Below are 20079 nucleotides of genomic sequence, written 5' to 3' on the forward strand. Positions count from 1 at the left end.
TAGTAGCCGCTGTATATAAAGGAAAGGGTGATAGACATAAAGCTGAAAATTACAGGCCAGTCAGTTTGACATGCATTGTATGTAAGCTTTGGGACGGCATTCTTTCTGATTATATAAGACATGTTTCCAAAATTAATAATTGGTTTGACAGAAGGCAATTTGGGTTTAGGAAAGGTTATTCCAGGGAAGCCCAACTTGTAGGATTCCAGCAAGTTATAGCAGATATCCTGGATTCAGGAGGTATGTTGGACTGTATTGCGATTGACTTATCTAAAGAATTTGATAGGGTAGATCATGGGAAACTACTGGCAAAAATGAGTGTAATTGGACTTGACAAAAGAGTGACTGAATGGGTGGCTCTGTTTCTAGAAAATAGAACTCAGAGAATTAGAGTAGGTGAAGCTTTATCTGTCCCTGTAAAAATTAAGAGGGGAATTCCTCAAGCCAGTATTATTGGACCTTTGTGTTTCCTTATATATATCAATGATATGCGTAAAGAAGTGGAATCAGAGATAAAGCTTTTCGCAGATGATGTTATTCTGTACAGAGTAATAAATAAGTTACAAAATTGTGAGCAACTGCAAAATGACCTCAATAATGTTGTGAGATGGACAGTGGGCAATGGTATGATGATAAATGGGGATAAAAGTCAGATTGTGTGTTTCACAAATAGGAAAATTCCGCTCAGTTTTAATTACTGCGTTGATGGGGTGAAAGTTCCCTTTGGGGATCATTGTAAATACCTAGGTATAAATATAAGGAAAGATCTTCATTGGGGTAATCACATGAATATGATTGTAAATAAAGGGTACAGATCTCTGCACATGGTTATGAGAGTATTTAGGGGTTGTAGTAAGGATGTAATGGAGAGAGCATATTTGTCTCTGGTGACACCTCAACTTGAGTATGGTTCCAGTGTATGGGACCCTTACCAGGATTACTTGATTCAGGAACTGGAAAAAGTCCAAGGAAGGCAGCTCGATTTGTTCTGGGCGATTTCCGACAAAGGAGTAGTGTTACAAAAATGTTGCAAAGTTTGGGCTGGGAAGACTTGGTAGAAAGGAGACGAGCTGCTCGGCTAAGTGGTATGTTCCGAGCTGTCAGTGGAGAGATGGCGTGGGAGGACATTAGTAGACGAATAAGTTTGGATGGTGTCTTTAAAACTAGGAAATATCACAATATGAAGATAAAGTTGGAATTCAAGAGAACAAATTGGGGCAAATATTCGTTTATTGGAAGGGGAGTTAGGGATTGGAATAATTTACCAAGGGAGATGTTCAATAAATTTCCAATTTCTTTGAAATCATTTAAGAAAAGGCTAGGAAAACAACAGATAGGGAATCTGCCACCTGGGGGACTGCCCTAAATGCCGATCAGTAGTGATTGATTGATTGATTGATTGATTGATTGATTGATTGATTGATTGATTGATTGATTGATTGATTGATTGATTGATTGATTGATTGATTGATTGATTGATTGATTGATTGATTGATTTTTGTAATCCCTATGTGTGTCTTATGTAATTCTTTCAGGACTAATGGCTGGAGTTTTGACGGAATGAAGACTCTTTGACCCTTGAATAAGATTCCATCATCTAGTGTGAATTCATTGTCTATGGATTCAGAAGACATGCGCTCAGCTTTGATTTTTGATAACAATTCATCGTTTTCTGTTGAAATTCGAATACTGTCAGGATTTAATTCCGTGGTTGCTATTTCAGCGATAGTTGAATAACAGAGTTTATGAACTTCTTCACTGAAAACTATATCTTTTGAAATGTGTGATTGAATGATCGCTGCTCTTGACAAGCAATCAACATTGGTATGTTCTGAACCTCTTTTTATACTCAACTTCATATTCAAATCCCGAAAGAAATGATGCAGATCTTAACAATCTAGCAGAAGTCATAGCTGGTAATCTTGAATTCTGATGGAAGATTCTGGTAAGTGGGCTATTGTCTATTATCAACTTAAACTTGCGTCCAAATAGATACATATAAAAATAGTTGACAGAGAACATAATTGCAAGAGCCTCACGATCAAGCTGGCTGTAATTACATTCAGCTGAAGACAAGGACCTTGAAGCAAATGCGATAGGCTTTTCAACATCATTAACAATGTGTGACAGGCCTCCAGCAATACCTGTTGGACTGGCGTCAAAAGCTACAACCAGAGGTAGATCTGCATTATAAGGTGTCAGCACTTGATCAGTTGCAATCTCGTCCTTTAGTCTGGCAAATGCTGATTCACAAGAACTAGTCCAATGAAACTCTTATTTTTGCGGAGAAGCTGCCTCAAGGTGTAGGTCATAGTTGAAGTATTTGGAATGAATCTTGAATAATATGTCATCATTCCAAGAAATCTTCGAACATCGTCTGTATTGACCAGACGAGGCATTTCAAGTATTGCTTTAACTTTTGCTGGTGACTTCATGATTTTATTATATTCAATAACATGGCCCAGATATTCGATGCGGGTTTCAAAGAAAGCACATTTCCTTTGATTTAGATGTAAGTCGAACTCTTTGAGTCTTTGAAGGCAGGCAAATAGGTTTTGTTGACCTTCTGTTTTTGTAAAACCATGAATAATAATGTCATTAAAATATGAATGAGTTTTTGATAGTCTAGATAAAACTTGATCTATGATTCTATTAAATTCGGATGGAGCGGTTTATATACCAAAGGAAAGACGATGCATGCGATATGTACCTCGATGTGTTGATATGGTTTGGATCTTGCTGCTCTCATCATCAACCTGGAGATGAAGATATCCTTTATATATGTCCAGGCGGCAAATGTACCTCGAATTTCTCAAGCTATTTAGTATGTCATCCACTTTCCGAATTGGGAAGTTTGCTGCTACTAATTTGTCATTGACGCCTATCTTGTAATCAACGCAAAGTCGAACTCCGCCATCGAACTTTGGAATCACTACTAGTGGCCAACCCCGTTCACTGTAATTGATGTTTGAGATTATCACACCTGCTTCTAAATCGTCTAATTCTTTTTCTACTTTCTCCCGTAAGGCATATGGAACGTCACGTTGTGTATGAAAGACTGGCTTGGCATTCTTACGGAACTGAAGAGACACTTTCAAATTCGGCACGCACCCTGTCTATTCTTCGAAAATTTCTGGAAATCTCTTGATTATCTCAGTAATACCACCGACTGACTGTATATCGATATGACTAGTATTTGATTTCGTTTCACAGTCAATTTCTTGAAAATTAATACCAAGGTGACGGATCCAGACACGCTCCAGAAGCGGTTCGAAGTCGTCCGGTACTACATATAACTCTTCAGATGAAGTTCTATTCTGATAAACAGTAACGTTACCCTTGCCATCAGGTAAAAACACATTCTTAGTATAAGAACGAACTGCAACATCTGAATCTGGAGTTGTACACGTAAGTCAAGCGCTTTGGAACTAGAACGTGATAGCAAGGTAAAACCCACCCCAGAATCTACTTCAAAACTCTGGGGTATTCCTTCTATAAGAACTGTAGCATAAACTTTCTTCGCATGTGGATAGTCGTGATATTGAAAAATGTCTGTTATATGGCTAACACCGAATGTTCGAGTAATATCTTCTTCCTGAAGAAAATGAGAGTCGATTTTGGAATTCCTTCTCGTTGCTAACAAAGTACGTATGCACACTTTCTTAATATGGCCGAGTTTTCCACATGAACTGCATTTCAGATTGTTAAAATCAGTACTACAGTCCTTCGCTAGATGACTGTTTCACCACAACGTAAACACATATTTTGAATTCCCAATTCCTTGTAGTCAATTTCTGATCTGACCTTGTTTATCGGTGTTGCTTGGCTTTGATCATCGTGAGATACGTCCTGCCTTGATTTGTGATTGATTTTTTGAACAGAATCATTATAAGTACCCTTGTATACAACTGATGGTGATAGTTCCTTGCTGTCTAACTTACATGCTTCAAGAGCGATAGATTTTGTTACAATTTCGTTAAATTCTTGAACATTTGCCTGGAGTAATTGTTCACGAATTGAACGGTCATAAATTCCCCTAATGAATTATGCTCTTAGAAATACATCTGCAATGCTTATCTTACATTCACATGTAGAATTGAAGTCGCAGTCAATTATAGCACGCCTTAATGTAGCAACATAGTCAGCAATAGGTTGATTTTCAAGCTGGTAAGTGGATAAAAACCTATGTTGGGCTACAAGAACATTCTTCTTAGGACAAATATGTTTTTCTAGGATTTCAATTAAATTGTCATAATCAAAATCACTAGGGCCCGGTTTCATCAACACATGTTAAATATATACTAACAAGTAGTTAGTTAATACGGAGTTAGAAATTTAACATCTTGTTAGGTTTCTTGCGTTTCATCAAACTTTTCGTCTGAAATGTTAACTAATCGACTGTTAACTCTCCCAATATTGCGAACTGGTGCGAATCAAGGAGGCAGTGGTACTAACATGCTGTTTTACAACGCGCTCCGATTCGCTTTTGTTTGAGCACAGCTGTAAAGTATGGCGCGTAAAGTGAAACGGAATCGTAGTTCTAATTTTTCCTCCTTCGAAAAAGAGTTGTTAATTGAATTAGTTAGTAAATATATATAAGTTATTGAGTGCAAGCGCACAGATGGCTTGACGATAAAAGAAAAGGACGAGGTGCGGGAAAAGTCCGCGAGGGTTTCAATGGGGTAAACATATACTTTTTTTAGCGGGTATCCGCTGTCACCTAACAATCACTTCGTCAATTGGCCCACTTCAAACTGTGCTCCGATATGGGAGTTATTAAATATTGTATTGTCGTGTGCAGAACCAAACCACCTAGCAAGTATATCCCTGATTTGGAGGTTAGGCTCGCTAATCACCTGAACATTAACAGAGAAATATCCCTTTTGATTACGATATATTTCGGCCCAATTGCCTCCAGGTGATTGGATTCTTACATGTGTGCAATCTATTGCACGTAGAACAAACACCAGGAAAACGACTTATTTCATAGAAGTCGCGGATAATTTGCTGACGCTCTTCTACTGAAGGGAATGTTATATACCTCCTTCTCATGGATGCTATTGCTGCAGACACTCGACAAACAACTCTATTAACAGTGGCTTTAGAAATTCCAGCATTGTCTCCGGCCATTATGTGAAAATAACCAGTAGCAAAAACTCGTAATATTATCAGTACCTGCAACATTGGAGAAAGAGGTTTCTCTTCGTACGATATTCTAACCTCACTTGAATTTCGTCAACAACCTTAGCAACGACTGTTTTCGATAACCTGTATCTATGAAGAAATTTCGGATCCGTCAAATTTTCAAAGTCATTACGTCGCTGAACTCTCCTTCGATCAGGATTGTTTTGTAAAAGATCTAAATAGAGCAATTCCGCCTCGAAAGCGAGATTCACAGCAGCCATTTTGGAACAGGTTGCTAAATGCTAATGTTAGCCATTTAACATTGGAAATGGCTGAGGTTAACTTTAATACGCAGTTTTAACATTTGTTAATGTTAACATTTGTTGATGAAACGCAAATTTTCTTAAATCGTATGTTAAAATGATTTAACACCTTGTTAAGCACTAACATGTGTTGATGAAACCGGGCCTAGGAGTTTTTGGTGCCACTAATGCAGATAATGTGTTATAACTCTTACATCCAATCGAATTAAGTAGCACCTGAGCGGCTTATTTCTTGTTGGTGAACACATTTTTCAATTGTAGATAGTTTTCAAAACGTTGCCGGTAATTTCGAAAGTTCTCTGCTTGTGGGTTGAAACATTCGAAGGGTGGAATAACAAATGTATTGGAATTAATAATAGGTTGAGTAGATTGAACTGGTGCTTGAGTTCTCAGTTGATCTAAGAGTGCCTATTGATTGGCATGCATTGCCGCCAAAAATTGTTTAAACTGGTCTGCATCCATGTAGGAATGTTTGAATTATGTCTCCCACAAAAATAATTGAATGTAAGGAATATGATATTTACGTAGTTGAGGTTATATACGTAACACGACAGTCGTATTCCCGTTCAGTTACTAATCGCAGAACATATTTGTATTCATACACAATGTTATCATTTTCCTCTGAAGTTTTAAAGTTTCTCTCGTCGCCAATTGTTATGACCATACACGAATTACATTTATAATTAAACACGAACACCTTGCTTACACAAATACTGTATTGAAATGTGTCTCACGATACACTGACATAAAACAACCTCAACAAAGAATAACACAGTTTCTATATTAATGCTGTGATCGACATGCGCGCATTCTACTGGGATATAACATCCAGGTATGGCACACAAACAGCTACTCGGCAGTATTCTTCTTATGTGGTCTAAGGGACGTTGCTTCGTGCTGTTTGAAGGCGGCAAATTCTTGGAATCTCTTCTTGAATGTCAAGTTTGACAGAGAATGACTTTACTTGATTATACAAGGCTTTAAATAAGTCATCAGCATTTGCCCTCTTCTTCGACAGAAGGTGTAAGACACTCGTGACGTTAGTCAATACCTGTGGAAGATCTATATTTTTGTTTTGAAACTGCTCAGATAAGTTATGCGTGGTTGATATCATCCGGCTAAAAACAAAATGATTAACAAGAAATGCTAATTGACTAATAGCACTACTTAGAGTGTGAGCCTTAGATGCTGAATCACTTAATTCCTCTTCTATTTCGCAAAGGGAGAGAAAGAGAGGCTCCAAAATTTCTTTAAATAAAATTACTGAATTGTGCCTTTCTTACCCATTGGGTTTAGCACAGTGAAATAAGCTTCTTTTTCTTTTGTTCTTGACAACATTCATAAATCATTGCTTTCAATATTTCGGTTCTTTTGGCTGACATATGAAAGAATCCACAGACTTCTTTTATGACAGCCATATAGTTTCTTATAGAAGGTATAATGCTCGCATCTGGAAAACATACATTTAGAATTTGTGAAGAACAATGTGTATACAGGGCCAACGGTAGCTTTTCTTTGATGGAAGCTTGTACTCCTCTGAATTGCCCGCTCATCGTGGCAGCACCATCGTACCCTTGGCCTCTCATTTTGTTTAGGTCAAGCCCTAATGTTGACAAGGTCTCCAATATTGTGTTGGCCAAACTGCTCCAGTGACGCCATAAACGGGGACGAATGTCAGAAAATCTTCTCTGATTTTGAAAGTTAGGTCCTCTAAGTAACGTACACAGAGAGAAAACTGTCCGATTTTGCTGATGACTGTGGTTTTATTCGCTAAAACGGAATGAAAAACAGACTTCTACAATTTTTATTGCATTAACTGACCGAATGTGTTAATAAGTCCGTTTTGAATGATAGAACTTGTGTACATCTTCTTCCCACCATGGTCGTTAATTGGTCTTTAAGAATATTATCTCCACTGTTGGCTCGGTATCTCAACAACGATCGAAAATTCCCATCATTTGTTTCCGGTTCCTCAAGGCTTATTCGTCCAGAGTCACGATGGACCCTTAAAGATATTTGCTGCCTCCCGCAAAGTCGTATTCTTTGTATTATAGGGATTGGCCGTTTTCTGTTATTCTCATTAGCCAGTCTTCTTTGGGAATTTACTTGATTGATAATACTTTCAGCCTTTTTCTTAACTATACCTTTTGTATTTTTAGCGATCAAAACATATTTATTATGATAGGATAAGTTTTCTTGTTTGCTACACATTTCCCTGGCTTTTTTAAGATTGGTAAAAGTCTGAGTGACCAACGCCCCTGCTACTTGGTGATCTCCTTTCCCTACATTTTCGGTATGGGAAAATAACACGCAGTACTTGCAACAAGATACAGATTTTTCCTCTGAATATGCTAAGCACGTAAATTCTCCTAGCCATTTCATTTGAAAAGATCTAGTGTGATTTGAACTAATAACAGAGGAAAAAGTTGTATCCAGGCTGAGGTTTCCAAACATTTTCTAACATAAAAATTCTTTTTCGTTTGTGAAAGACTGAACCGAATTGTTTTGACAATAGTTTCCAATATCATAGATATTTTTCATTACTTGGTTATGCCTACTATCCTCCATAACCGGAACTACATTAATTGAGCTCGAAGTAGCGACATCACAAGAAGCAGTTCTACCAAAGCAGCCAACTTCAGCATTGTAACCGTCACGCCCATTTGCACTTTGTCCATTCGTAACCCTGCCGACTTCAGGAATATCGCCAACAGGCTTATTGGCACTTGTACATTTTTGGCAAAAAAGTTTTGAATGGAAGCGTGCCTCTTCATTACGATTGTGGTTCACTTGCGGCCAACTTCAGTATACTGAAAAGTACGTAAACATTAACACTTAAAACAGCACCATACTTCAGTACAACAGATGTCGAACAAACGTAAACAACAACCAATGATTGCCACTGAATTGTTCATCACACCCCTGGTGCCCGGCTGTTGTGTTGCCCTCTGGCGGTGACTGCTGCAGTTCAGTTGTCCGCGCACGCGCAGATAGTCGGGCGGGAGCGGGAGCTTACGATGTTCAGAAAAATAAAATTGTCAGTGATCACTGACACGAACTTCACACCACTTCCGCCCCACTCCCTTCACCTACACGGGAAAGTAGGCGATGCCTTCGCGCATGATTCATTAAAATAATTTTGATTACGGTACTTATTTTTTTCTGTATATTCATTATTTCGGGGAGAGAATATACATGAGTCAGTTTTCCCTTCTCCAAAGGTTTCCTTGATTTACATATATGCAGCATCTACCTTTCTACAGGGAAACAACCTTCAACGTTCTTGCCCTTCGTTTTTAGTCATTCTTCCTTAGATGAACTGCACTTTCTATCTATATTCTTTAATCGCCTGTATTCTTTTCTGCCCTCCTCACTTTTTGCATTTTTGTATTTTCGTCGTTCATCAATTAGGTATAATATCTCCCAAGTTATTCACTGATTCTTACTCTATCTTACCTTTCTTCCTAAGTTTTCTTTCAGCAGTCCTGCTGATATCCTTCTTCATGTCTTTCTACTCTTCATCTGTTGTTTCCTTCAGCTTTTTCATTTGGGTCTTGGGCAACACGTTTCTTGAAACCGTCGTATACACTCTTTTCTTTTATTTATCTAGATCCCATCTCCTCGTATTACTTTCTTTCTTCAATTTCTTCATCATCAGATGATATTTCATGACCACTAAGTTGTGGTCAGAGTCCACGTAACTCCCGGGATAGTCTTACAAACCAACACCTGGTTTATGAATTTCTGTCTAAGCATAATGAAGTCTATTTGATACCTTCCTGTGTTTCCAGGTCATGTCTACGTGTATCTGTAGAGCCGTCGTTCGTTGTATTTGTACCAAGTATTAAAAAGGACTAATTATAATTAGTGCAGAATTCAACTAGCCAACTTCATCTTTCATTACGTCCCAGTCCGAATTCTCCTAAGGCATTACCTTCTCTTCCTTAGTCTACCATGCATTCCAGTCTCCCATCACAATGAGATTCTTGTCTCCTTTTACGCATCGCATGAAGTCTTCTATATCTTTATATAATCTTTCGATGTCTTCATAATCTGCTGAACTAGTAGGCCTATAGACCAAACATTTTTGGCGAGCATTGACTTGGTCTCTATCTTGGCAACAATAATTCCTTCACTATGCTGGTCGTAGTATCATACCCTCTGCCCTATCTACTTGTAGTTACGTGATCAAAAATTCTGCTCTTCCTGGCAACGCACTCAGGATCCCGTGCAACGTAGGCCTACTTCACTTATACCATCTACATTGCAATTTTTGTCTATCCTTTTTCCCTCTTCATATTTTCTAACCTACCACAACGATTCAAACCAAATACACTATAGACAATACCGGACACTATACAACCTACAATTTTTGGATCGGTTGAAACAGGCTAAGAACTGCTATAAGATGAATCTGGGCCTTTAGACAAATAAACAAAGTGTAAAAGGCATATCCACAAAACAGAGAATATGCATGAGTCAGAAAACAACTGAAATGATAGCAAAATCCCGAAATAAACTTATTAATCGGCTGAGGAAGCCGGAAACAATAACAAGATAAAATAAGAATAATGACAAAAAACAAATATCCATAAGACACTGAAAAGTAACGCAGGTCAGATAACCACTCCACACCCACACACACTCAGAGACCAAACATGTGAAGCAGAGGGTATAAAAATATAATAGCTAGACACGTTATGACAAAAATCGTAACAGCATGACATGATTCAGTCAACGGCTCATAAGATTGACCCGAGTGTACAGATCAGAAATATGGGTCGGAGGCCTGGCCCACCCAGTCAAACACACGACGTCAATACTTCCACGCCGTATAACGCGTATTCATATCACACATCTGAGCGAACATGAATCGTACGGTGTCAGAGTTAAACTACAAAGCAGAACATAAGCTTGAGCCAAAACGTCGAAGGTACAGAGAATTAAAAGGTCTCCAATCAAAACAACAAGCAAACTCATCACACACATAAAATAATCGGATCGGTGCCACCTTTCGTTGCAGGAACGAGTACAAATAATCAGACATGAAAAGAGAGAAAGGACAGTGAAATAAGTCTGCAGCAAAATTATAAAGAATAATACATTAAACGAGGGATCTCTCTGTAAACAAACTAGTATAGCTATGGCAAGCCACAAAAGGCTAAGTAGGATAAATGCCTCGAATTTGAAATAGTCATATTCACGACTCTAAACATAGAGAGCCATTTAAAATACGCTTAAATCGTGTATAGTACCATTTGTACGAGACGAAAGCATTTCGCAGGACAACGTCTCCATCTTTTCTCCCAACTTATTATTGTCAGACGACCAGAGATAACTCGAATCAAAGATAAGCTAGAAAGAAATGCTTTGGCATTTCTCTGTTACATAAGGCGCCATCTGTCTAATCGGGACGAACTACACGTCAAGTCTGTCATAGACGATACTAAGGAGCCATAACATACTGACCTATAATATACATAAAAATGCGATATCTGTAACATACAAAAGCAAGATATACCGGGTGAGATGGCCGTGCGGTCAGGGGCACGCGGCTGTGAGCTTGCATCCGGGAGATAGTGGGTTAGAATCCCACTGTCGGCAGCCCTGAAGATTGTTTTCCGTGGTTTCTCATTTTCACACAAGACAAATGCTGGGGCTGTACCTTAATTAAGGCCACGGCCGCTTCCTTCCAACTCCTAAGCCTTTCCTATCCCATCGTCGCCATAAGACCTATCTGTGTCGGTGCGACGTAAAGCCACTAGCAAGAAAGAAAAAAGAAAAAGCAAGATATGGAAGTAATGAGGTGCGGCACAGCACTTCCGTATTCTCTCGTACTAAACTGAGAGACATGTTGACAGTGGCACACCTGGCGGCCCGACCTTAAACATCAAGCGGAAAGACTGAAACTACAGAAGTTGCATGTTAAAATTGATAGAAAAATGAAACTAAATCATTATTTCTTGAATAATTAATAATTATTGAATGTTTATATTAACAGAAATAATGAAACTCAATAATGGTTTCTTTTTGTCCTAATCCTTGGCTGAATAGTCAGCGTTGAGGCCTTCTGATCAGAAGGTCCTGCGTTCGAATCCTGGTGGGATCGGCGATTTCAATTGCGTCTAATTAATTATTCTGTTTGTGTTTGTTCCAACACTTTTCTCTTCATATTGAGACAACGCACTACATTTCCAACCACCACAGAAACATGCAATAGTGATTAATAAATCACGAATTTATATGTGTTAAATTGTTATTTAGCTGCCTAAAATATACCCTCAAATATGTTCTAAAATATTTTTAGGCAGCTTCAATTTTACGTATTTTAATTGGCATCAATTACAATACCCTGTTTATTTTTCTAAATTGATACCGGTAATAACTCATTAGGAGGGAAATATAAAACATGTTTAACTCACCTCTTTGCTACAAACTACTCAGTATTTTACCATCCGATATGAAATGGGGAAACTTCTGTAACCACTTTTTAATTAAAGATAACTTGGAACGTGACACTTTCTGCATAATTCACACATTGAACAAACGGGTATACCGAACTGTTCTCACATAATTAAATGGGTTTTTTGGTTTTTTCCAGCAGGTCAATGGATACTCTCTCCTGCATAGTGATAGACCACGGGAGTGTTCGCTGCGGGAGGTTCTAAAGTCTTTCCGGGGGTGTGGTTTTTAAAATTTTCCGATTTTAGTACTTTGTTTAAGATTCTCAAAACGAATCAGCAAATATTTATTTTATAGGAATGTATTAAAAGTCTTTTAACCAATTTAGGGATACAAATACGAATAGGGGCCGATGACCTTAGATGTTCAAATCAAAATCTCTTTATTTGCAAATGAGGCGTCTACCTCGGTGGCAAATGGTACACTAAGATATATTATTGTCAAGCACTAAATTTTAAATCAACAAGAGAAGAAAATTTTCCTAGAACACAATATAATACAATTTACGCTAACAATTTTTTCTATTAAACACACAGCTCATCCTTAATAAATTTATATTGTTTACAAAATTCTACTTATAATATCTCCTGTATACACAAATATAGTCAACTCATATACAAATACATATACAAATAATACTATACACCAGGTATAAGATTAAAATTTACATTGCATTTGTTTACTAATATATTTTTACCCATTTTGGAACCTAAGTAGCATAACGACCTGCTGCGTCTTAACCTGAGCCCCTTTTGCCACCACTTTTCAGAGTTCCTGAAGGGCCTTCAACAGCTACGGTAGCGGTCCCGGGGCCCTCGAAGTCCCCACTGTACTTCACCCCTACAGGCAGTCCCCTAATTTGGCTGTCCAAACTCCTTAGACCAGGGGATGGAATTAATTTATTCACACACATTTTTATTTACAATAACCTGCACTGGTCGAATGCCCTCTAATATTTCTTTTATTTTCTCTGTTGCTGTTTATTCTCTTCTTGAATATCTGTACAGATTTTGGAAAAGGATCAAACACTACCCCTGGTAAACTGTTCCACTCCTTCACACCCTTCGCAATGAATGAAAATTTACCCCAATCGCTTCTGCTAAAATTCCTTCTAATTTTATACTTGTGGTCAGCCGTGCCGATATAATTATTTTCCAAATGAAGCCTCTCACGGATTTCTCCCCATGCTTCTTCTCCAGTATAGGCTCTATATAATCCTATAAGTCTAGTTTTCTCCCTTCTCTTACTTAAAGTTTCCCACCCAAGTCCATTTAACATTTCTGATACACTACTATTTCTCCTGAAATCCCTGGTTAAAATCTTGCTGCTTTCCTCTGCATACTATCTATTTATTTTATTAGGTATTCTTGGTGAGGATCCCAAACACTGTTTGCATATTCCAATAATGGACGAACCATACTTAAGTAACTTTTCTCTTTTAATTCTTTGTTGCATCCTATAAGTAGCCTCATTATGACATGTAACGATCTATATGCTTTCCCAACAATGTCATCCACATGACCCTTCCAGTGCAAATTACTTTCAAATCTCACACGTAAGTATTTGCACTTGCCATCTTTTGGGATAACTACCTCATCCAAAGTATATTCAAATTCAGTTTTAAAGCTCCTGTTTGTAAATGTTGTAACTGTTATTTGCCTCCATTAACCTTCATATTATATTCTTCAACCCATTGTTGAATACTCTCAAGTTCCCTTTGTAATTCTGAATAATCCTCAATGTTATTTATTTCCCTATATTATGTCATCTGCATACAATCTTATTTTTGATGTTATATTATTCCGTAAATCATTTACGTACATTAAGAAAAGTAAGGGTCCGATTATACTACCCTGTGCAATTCCCTTCCAAACTTTTTCTTCCTGTGACATACAGTATTATTTCCTACTTTGACTTTCTGAACCCTTGAATTTAGAAATGTTTTTATCCAATGTGCAACCCTTACGTCCAGTGCTATTCCCTCCAATTTCTTTAATAATATTCCATGTCCCACTCTATCAAAAGTTTTGGAAAGATCTATGGCTATGCAATCTAACTGCCCTCCTGAATCCAACTGATCTGATGTGTCCTGCTGAAATCCCACCAGTTGTGCCTCACAAGAAAATTTCTTTCTAAATCCATACTGGCTCCTCATGAACCAATTTTTATCATCACATATCCCTCTGATGTACTTTGATATTAAGCTCTCCAGTATTTTACAAACTATACTGGTCAGGCTGATTGGTCTGTAGTTCTCTGGTTTCCTTTTATCACCCTTTCCTTTATAAATTGGCATTATTATAGATTCCTTCCATTCCTTGGTACTACACTATTATTTATGACATAGTCAAAGAGAAATTTTAAATAAGGCACTACGTACCACCCCATTGTCTTTAATATCTCCCCAGGAACTTGATCACTTCTTGCTGCTTTTCCTTGCTGATGCAGTTGGATTTCTCTGAAAATATCTTCATTTGTGAATGAGAAGCTTCTTGTTTCCCTCTGTGTCTCTCCCTCTCTACCTTCTGTTTCGGTTTCCAACTCCTGACAATCGTCTACTGAATCTTTGAATTCCCTACTAAATATGTTTGCTTTCTCAGTATCTGTTAAATAGTGTTCACCCTCTTCTCCCACCATTGTAGGAATTTAGATTCCTTTTCCTTGTTGATTCCTGATATATGAATACAGCATTTTCTTTTTCCTTTGTGGTCATTACCCTCTTGAAGAATGCCATTCATATAATTCCCTTTAGCTTCCTTTTTCACTTTATTCAATTCCCTCATTAGCTGTTTTCTAGTTTATCTACTCTCCCTACCCTTTTTGTTTTTCCTGTTTACTATTCTACATTTTCTTTTTAATTTTCTTATTTCCCTTGTATAATAAACAGGGTCTGAGGTCATTTAGCCTTCTTAACAGGTAAAAATCTCTTTTCTCCTTCCCAAATGATTCCTTTAAATTTAGCCCAAAGTGTATCCACATTACTCCCTTCTGCATTCCAACAACTGAAAGTGATTTAAGGTACGTCCCAAATTCTTCAACTGTAGTTTTTCTGTATAATTTCTTATCTTGAGTGACCCTTTTATTAAGCCTTTTTGGTACGAGTCCTACATCCATTATTACAGCCTTATGGTCACCTATTCCTTCAATTACCTCAGTTTTATCAACAATTTCCCATGGTTTAACCAAGAATACACCCAGTAATTTATTGAGACGAGTCGGTTCTTGTACTACTTGTGTATATCCTCCCTCCCAAATAAACTTATTTGCCAGTTTCTGTTCATGGGCTTCGCTTGCAGATCTATTCCATTCAACTTCAGGCAAGTTTAGATCTTCCCCAATTATTACCATATCATTATTATTGTTTTTATGAGTATAATCTATTATTTTCTCAAATATTTCCATGTCTCTTTCCTCCCTTCCAGGCCTATATGTTCCTATAATTCTCACCTCCTTCATATTATCACAAACTAATTTAATTCCTAATATTTCATCCTTGGTAAACGATTCATGAAAACAATAAGTTTCCTTCACCAGAATAAACACCCCCTCCCATTTTATCTCCTCGGTCTCTACGATAGACTGTATACCCTTCTTGAAATACTTCTCTATTATCCACCCCTTCTCTCAAGTACGATTCCACTCCTATCACCACACCAGTCTCATAAGATTCCATCAATGTACGGTACCGAATTTTAATGGTTTATTTACTAAACTCTGACAGTTTACTAAGAGCAATCTCAGACCCCCTTCCTCCCTAAAACTTGACTGTTGCAATTGGGTAACTTGAAATCTCTTACTTTCCTGAGTTTCATTTTCTAGTTGGCTGAGCCAGCTTGAAGTACAGCTGGCTCTTTCTACTAGTTTTCCTGGTCAGTATTATAACTCAAGGGAGTTGCCTTTTTTACAGTACATATCTTAAGATTAATAAAATCTAGAACAATATTTGCTATATTTTGTTTACTTGAATTGTTTAGATGAAGGCCATGCTTCGTGTAACAGTGTTTCTCGAAACTGCTGCATTCAGTTACCTGAGTATTACGAAAATGTTTACAAATTTTAACCACATCTGAATTAACTTTGTCCACTTCAATGTTCACACACGAGTTTCTAATCAAATCATGCCTGTGGGGCACGTTCACTACAAAGATGTTAGTGTGAGTCAGCTTACATAGTGTACATTTAAGTTGAGAAATTACATTCTTAGCGTCGTTGTGAGCTACGTCGTTCTTCCCGCCGATGATCACTACTGCATCACGACTTCCGAGATTTCTTGCTGCCTGCTCCGTGTTTTCCAATACCTTCTTGATTGGGGCCCCAGGATAGGTGACGGCCGATGCTGCAATATCTTCATTGTTCATTATCTTCGCAATTCCCCTCGCCTGTCTATCATCAAATATAAGAATGTTCGACACTTTCGCCGGTGCACTGTATGGGATTTTAGGCCTAACTTTACCGCTTCTCGTAACGGAGTTTGCGCTACACGTTTGACTGCTTTCCATACGGATAAGTCCTTTCGTATCGCTTACTTCCCTCAGGTCTGAAAATCTATTTTTGGTATCAATTACAAAGTTGTCCTTATTTAACTGTACACTTTTCTTCCTGGAATCTGAAGCAACTTGACACCACGCGCTAGAATTCACGGAGCCACCTGTGTTCTGAGTGTTTAGGCCTACTGGTACCGGTACATTCGATTCCAGCAAACGTACCGGTACCGTACCTTCTCCTTTAAAATCTCATTGTCCGCTTTTAATGCTTGTAAATCCTGTTGCAATAAAGAGAGAATTACAAGTATATTATCATTACCTCCATCCTCCAAGGAATGAGACGCCAGCGATTCGTTGACCGTCTCCGTGTAAGGACGTACCCTAAGGGTGCAACCTTACCCTTTCTACCCTGTAATATTAAAGTATTGATTTATAGTTACTTACTTTTCTTGCTGTTGGGTATTTTGCAGGTCTTTTTCAATGTCGGTAACCATACAGTTTAGGGACCCTAATTGCCGATACGACGTCTTACAGTTACCGTTAATCTGGCACGTTGGCAACGTTCAGTCGGAGTTCTAGCGTGAATTACGTATTACCGCTGTATTACTGTTAAAATCACTAGTCATACATTTGCGAGAATATTTAAAGCACATTTTCTTTTTCTGTGGGATTGTAAATCTATTTGGCTAATACCAGGTAAGTAGAATTGTGGCATGTTCGGATAATGCATTTAATAACATAGTTTGTGTGAACTGATGAACACATCATTTTATTAATTAAGTTTCCATTTCGTCCCTTACTTATGTACAGAATTCGAATGGGAATGTTTAAGAAGGAAGAAAAATGTGCTAGAACTCCTCCGAAAAGGAAAGCAACGTTACGTCCGTTACAAAAATCAATTCAGAGATTGCTAAGAGGTATTGTAAAAGGAAGACAACGAGTTATCACTCGTAGTGATATGGACCTTATGACAAGTGTTTCATAATTAATTGGGGGTAAGTGTTCATTTAAATTTTAATTTTGTTTCTATGATAAGATTCTGACAGTGAGAATCAGTTGAAATGGAAATTATTTCGTTATGAACCTAACGCTAAACACGTCTTGTCTCGACGTCAGTACGGTTTACAGACCCAGCTTCGCGTATTCTTATTGACTTACGGCATATGTGTATGTAATATATTTGCTCTTGTGTATTATTACAACGTGGTTTCATTTCAGATTTCTAATCTGTTTACTGGGTAATATCTGCCACCTGGACGACTGTCCTAAATGCAGATTGATTGATTGATTGATTGATTGATTGATTGATTGATTGATTGATTGATTGATTGATTGATTGATTGATTGATTGATTGATTGATTGATTGAAATCGACTGGCTTGATGTAGGAAGTGGCATTTAAAATTACAGCTTCAATCTGCATTTGGGGCAGTGGCAGATTCCCTATCTGTTGTTTCACTGCGTTCTATCAGTGGTTCTTGAATTTGACTTCACCACTGTCAAGGGTCTGTTGGTTATGAAAAAGACCTGTAGTTATTCACTTTAGGCCAACGATTAACTTTACAGATGCACTTCAATTATAACTTCTCCAGTGTATGCTCATGTAATATTAATGGATATTGGTATCAACAAATTACTTGTACTATAGGCCTATTTATTAGGTTCATTCTGTATTGCCAATATCCACCTGAATCAGTGCATAACTGACTATTGCACACCTTCTAAGCTTCCTATTTCTTAGTGCTTGATATAGGTTTGGTATTCGTAGCAGATACATTTCTTCTAAAGTATTAAACATCAGTGCTTATAGTAATATCATTAATACAAGTGATCATGGACTTCTAGTCTAGATATACCATATTGATGTTAAACCATATCAATATACTAGATATACTAATACATGATCAATTTTAGCATAGAGTAGTGTAAGTAGCAATTCATTAACTTCATCATCAGGTGACGGTTGCATTGTAATTGCTTTCACTTAAAATCAGACATCCTTTTCAAACATTCAACAAAAATAACAATTTTTGCCTGTTAATATCCCTGTAGAAGGTGGTTTCTAGGGAAAAGATGAAATAACTTCATGCTAAAACTCAAAATTTTTACTGGTGCTGATTTGATATTTGCCACAGATTTGAAGAGAAGTCCAGATTGTCATGGTGCTATGAACAGTGAGAAATCTCAGATGTGGGTGGAAACACAATTAATCATAGGATTAAGAAATATAGGACCCTGTGTATTGTGATGTATAATGTAGCATATCACTCTAAGCTTGTGGAGCATCAATCGACAACGAAATAGAGGAAGGATCAATTAGTGGTAATTATAATAGACTGAATATTTTCTACTACTGAATTATATTTAATGTTGTTACACAATTTTATTTTTATTTTTATTTTAATTTACAGTCATGGTGAGGCAGAATTGGGGTGGCTCCACCACAAAACTCAATAAATGATGAGCTGCAAAAGATGTCATATGAATCAAAGTCACTTAAAGAGGTACAGTAGTATCTAAACATAACTTTAGGTAGGCTAATGTTGTTTACTTTCATGTATGCATTACAATATTTCTCTTTTTTTAACCAGGTATATTGTTGATGAGATTCTGCACAATGAAGGCCATGCCATGAATCAAAGGAGGAAGAAGAAGAAAACTGAGGAGTTAGCTGTACGGCTGTAAGAGCTATTCCATGAGATTAAGGGTTTTCCAACTTTGCTGGGAAATAATATATTCCTTAATTGCCCTGTCCTTTCGGATATAACAGCATTACATTTGAAAATTGTAGGGAAGGAGAACAAGACATATTTAAACTTTGAGAGACACTGAATATTCTAGGTATCTGGTCCTGTCTATGTGCTCTGATCAAAATTTATCACGTTATTATGCATGCGTCTAGTGTTTTTGTACAAGTTGCTTTACGTCACACCAACACAAATAGGTTTTATGGTATGATGTGACAGGAAAGGGCTAGGAGTGGGAAGGAAGTGGCCGTGCCTTAATTAAGGTACAGCCCCAGCATTTTACTGGTATGAAAATGGGAAACCACGGAAAGCCACTTTCAGGGCTGCCGACATTGGGGTTCGAACCCACTATCTAGCAAATAGTGGATACTGGCCACACTTAAGCAACTGCAGCTATCGAGCTCGGTGCATCTAGAATTGTGGTGCTTGGATCGCCCGATAGGTAAATTTACAAGTACACCATCAATACCGTGTAATTAAGTCGTTCCTTACCAATCTCAGTGCTCTTCTCGAATCGAATCTGCATTTAGGGCAGTCGCCCAGGTGGCAGATTCCTTATCTGTAGTCCAATTGCACTCATTTTTCCCAGTAGTCTCCCATGATCCACTCTATCAAATGCTTTAGGCAGGTCAATCGCAATACAGTCCATTTGACCTCCTGAATCCAAGATATCTGCTGTATCTTGCTTAAACTCTACAAGTTGAGCTTCAGTGGAATAATCTTTCCTACACCCGAACCGCCTTCTATCAAACCAGTTATTAATTTCGCAAACATGTCTAATATAATCAGAAAGAATGCCTTCCCAAAGCTTACATGCAACACATGTCAAACTTACTGGCCTGCAATTTTCAGCTTTATGTCTATCACCCTTACCTTTATACACAGGGGCTACTATAACAACTCTCCATTCATTTGGTATAGCTCCTTCATGCAAACAAT

The sequence above is a fragment of the Anabrus simplex genome, chromosome 1 (genome assembly GCF_040414725.1).
Source record: "Anabrus simplex isolate iqAnaSimp1 chromosome 1, ASM4041472v1, whole genome shotgun sequence".
NCBI lineage: Eukaryota > Metazoa > Arthropoda > Insecta > Orthoptera > Tettigoniidae > Anabrus > Anabrus simplex.